Genomic DNA, 4,343 nt, shown 5'->3' with positions numbered 1-4,343 from the left:
ACTGAACGGGCGGGTAGCGTGGGGCTGGGGACCTCCCGCCCAACCAGCGGGCGGGATGTCCCCCGAGGGCCTCTTCGCAAATAATTTTTTCGCGGAGAGGTCCCTGGGAGGGCATCCCGCCCAACCAAAGCGCAGGATGTTGTGCTTAGGGGCATTCCGCCCTTTGGTTGGGCGGGAGGTCCCCCCATGGGCTATATAAGCCCCAACCTGCCCCGAAAATTCCATTTTATCCAGCAAAAATCAGAAAAAAGAGAAAGAGAGGAGAGGAAGAGAGAAGAGGAAGCGGCGAAGCCCTGTCCACACGTCGATTTGGAGGTATATTCTCATTCTAGCCGTATAAGTACTTGAAAATGACTATAATTTAGGAAATATTTCTTAGAGTAGTTATGTTTTGAATAGTTTTTAGTATTTTCATTTATTTTTAGTATAATTTATAATCTGAATAGTTTAGAATCTATAAAATATAATCTGAAATTTAGGATCGTCGTTCGTTGTGTATTAATATGTAGTATAACTAGTTTATTAATGATTGACAGATATGTCTTCCGAGAGGGGTATTTTCAGTATATATTACGGAGAAGGAAATGTGATTTATGGGCCGAATGGGGTAGATTTAAGTGAATTCAACTGTGCGGTTAGAGGAATTACCAGGCCGCACGAGAGAACATTTGAATCCCTATGCAACTGGTTAATGAGGGGATTAAGGATTAATCAGGAGACACACACTGTGAGTGTTCAATGCGTCATAAATCGTACCACTCACGCTTTGATCTGGGAGCTGATGCCACTTGCAAGCAACGAGAACTGGTTAACTTATCTGCAAAATGCAAGTCATTGGCAATGGCCACTGGTACTCCTTGTCAGTGTGCAACAAAACCCTTTGATAAACATTGAAGCTGCTCCGGGGGATGAAAATATTGATGAAGAAGTTGAGGAGGCAAACATTGAGGCAGGTGGCACCGAAGCACCTCAATGTGTGGCTGATGAGGGGGAGAACATACCCTTTATTGTTGAACAGTTGCAAGACGAAGAACGTGAATTGGATAAAGCAATGAATGCCGATTCGTCTGATGATGATGATGATGTGCCTCAAGATTGGGTAAGCAGTGACTTCAGTCATCTTATCGTAGATGACGGATCTAGCTGGCATTCGGATTGCAGGGAGAATGAAATTATCCAGGGTGCAAGGTACCATTCAATTGAAGAGGTGAAGGAAGCTGTTAAGTGCTGGTCTCTCTCTCTTATGCGAGAGTTTAAGACAGTGGAGTGCAAATCTCGTAAGTACGATGTGGTATGTGCGAAGGATGGCTGTCCATGGCGGGTGCATGCCTACAAGGGTAAATGGAAAGATTATTGGGAATGCTCCATTGTCACTCAGCACACTTGTCATTTGCCTGGGGTGCAGAAGAGCCATCGCAACCTCACGTCGCAATACATCGCAAATGAGATGTACGGAACGATAGTACAGAACTTGTCATATGAACCAAAGTCTATTATCAGGTACATTCAGGAAAAGTACAAGTATACCATCTTATACAGTAAGGCGTGGAGTGCAAAACAAAAGGTGTTGGAGATGAGGTTTGGTACGTTCGAGGCTGCATATGATAATGTTCCTCGAATGCTGGCCGTCCTATGTCAGAGAAATCCTGAAAGCTACTATGACCTGAAAACTCTAGACAGAGGAGAAGGTCCGCCCCACATATTGCAGCGGGTCTTTTTCAGCTTGGGTCCATGCATTAACGCATTCCATCACTGCCGGCCTATCCTGTGCATCGACGGGACCTTTCTCACAGGAAAGTATAGATTGCAAATGCTGACAGCTATTGGAGTGGATGGAAACAATCAATTGCTGCCTGTTGCTTTTGCTTTTGTTGAGAGTGAGAACACAGACAGTTGGTACTGGTTTCTGGAACGGGTTAAGCTTGCAGTCGTTCGGGATAGGGAAGATGTCTGCCTGATTCATGATCGTCACGCCGGCATACTGAGGGCAATTCTAGATTTGCAGCAGGGGTGTGTGGAGACCGGAGAGCCGCCCAAGTGGCGTGATATTCGCAGTAGGTGGTGTATGAGGCATATCGGTGCAAACTTTTTCAGGCAATTTAAGAACAAGCACCTTATGGATATGTTCAAGAGGCTATGTAAGGAAACGAATCAGCAAAAATTTAACAAGCAGTGGCAGAAACTTGATGAACTGACCGGGAAGAAAAGAGCTAAGGACGCATCAAAAAACATAACTGCACAGGATGAAGCAGAGGCTTTGTGCTCTTTGCTAACAGATACTGCACGTACTCGCAGAAGGTCTGGGTCAGCGGTGAAAAAATTTTCTGAATGGATTGAGAATGAACCTAAGGAGAAGTGGGCGTTACTTTATGATACCGATGGTGCAAGGTACGGTATAATGACCACCAACTTCGCCGAAGTTTACAATTGGGTGCTGCGAGGTGTTCGTGGGCTTCCACTGGTTGCAATTGTTGAATTCATTGTCCGCGGGTGTCCGATTACTTTCGGGAGCGGTTCACTAAAAATCAGATATTCATGCGAGATCCAGACAGAAATTTTGGATTCAAGGTAATAGAATATATGACTAAGAAGGCAGAAAGCGCCCGGCTACACCATGTACGGCAATGTGGAACACAGGAGCTCAAGTTTGAGGTATCTCCTAAAGATAGGGCGCGACATGGCATGAGACGTCAAACTCCTATAAAGGAGTGCATTCTCAAGTTCGATGGAACTTGTTGTTGCTCATGCATGAGGCCCAAGTTGCTGCACTTACCTTGTTCTTATGTAATGGCTGCTTGTGCGGATATTGGACATCCTGCCGATATATATGTTTCACATTACTTCAGAAAGGAGACAATTGCTAGCACCTGGCAGTATGAGATCTATGGGTTCCGTTTGGTTGGATCGTTCACTGAGACAGCGAATCCTGTTATCTATATTCCAGACCCAAGATCATCACGGGTTAAGAGAGGACGCCGTCAGTCACGGCGTATTCGTAATGATATGGATGAGTCAGAGCTCCGTCCGAGAATACAACGCTGCAGTGCATGTAATCACATTGGACACACGTATAAACGTTGTCCAACCAATGATGCTGGCCCCAGTTGTGCTGAAGCTGGCCCTACAGGTGATGCTACAGATGGAAGACCTCCGGTTGCATCAAGAAGTGGGAGACGTCGCCGATCGAGTGCTAGTACGTCATCAGGCATCATTTAGTTGTAATTTTATTTAAACGTTGTTTGCTCATATGTAATATTTGCTGCGTTGAGATTCTATCAGACCTAGATACGTATTTGTAATATTTGCCGCATTGACTGAAGACACAATATTTGGATTCATGTATTTGTAATATTTGTAATGTTCATTATCATATTATTTTATTTTAAATGGCTTCATGTATTGTACTATCGTAATATTTAGATTCTACGTTGCAAACGTTATCGTTTAACTATCTTCGTACGAGTTTTAGATACCGTAATCTTCTTTGGAAAATTGAATTAAAATTTTATGTGCATACATAAGAGTATGGCGAATGAATCTTATATTTGAAAAAATTCTGAATTTCAAATAGTTTCTGAAACAAATAATCTAAGAAAAAATATAACAAAAATGGACCAGGAGCATAAGATTATAGGTTTTAGAACTTTATAGGTTTTAGAACTTTGACTATATATTAGATATTAAATAATATCACATTAGAGAATAACAATAGATTTTAATTAGAAAAGGGTTATAATTAGGTTTAGTTAACATTTCAAATTTGAAAAATTCAAGACAAAAGAAGTTAAATTTACATCAAATTTGAGTTTGAAACTTTGCACAAAGGTACCTAGAGTTTATAGAATAGTCATACCAAACTTCATAAACAACAAAGCATGAAATCCTAAAGTTAAGCATAAACTTTCCTTAATCTTAATTTTAAAATAGGGGTAAAAGTATTTTGTTTCAAACTAAACTCCATTAACAAAAGTTATAGAGTTTGAAATCTAGTTTCTAACAAAACTAGTTTTGCTATTTTTGGATTTTTCTGTGAATTGTTACGAATTTTGGAAGCCAGAAAACACACACACATGAAATAGCAGTGCACGGCATCCCGCCCAGTGGCCGGGCGGGAAGCCTGCTTCAGGGATCTCTTCGCGAATAAAAAAAGTTTTCTTATTCGCGAAGAGGTCTCTGGAAATTTTTTTTGAGCATCCCGCCCTATGGTTGGGCGGGAGGCTGCTTTCCGCCCTTTCAGCGGGCGGGAGGCACCCATTTCTCTAAATTTCTCCAACTGGCACCCCTTTTTCGAATTTTATTTTTTTTAATCCCCTTTTTACAAAAAACTCGCCGTAAATAGGTCG

Source organism: Panicum hallii, chromosome 5 (genome assembly GCF_002211085.1).
Source record: "Panicum hallii strain FIL2 chromosome 5, PHallii_v3.1, whole genome shotgun sequence".
NCBI lineage: Eukaryota > Viridiplantae > Streptophyta > Magnoliopsida > Poales > Poaceae > Panicum > Panicum hallii.
This window is presented reverse-complemented; position numbering follows the sequence as displayed.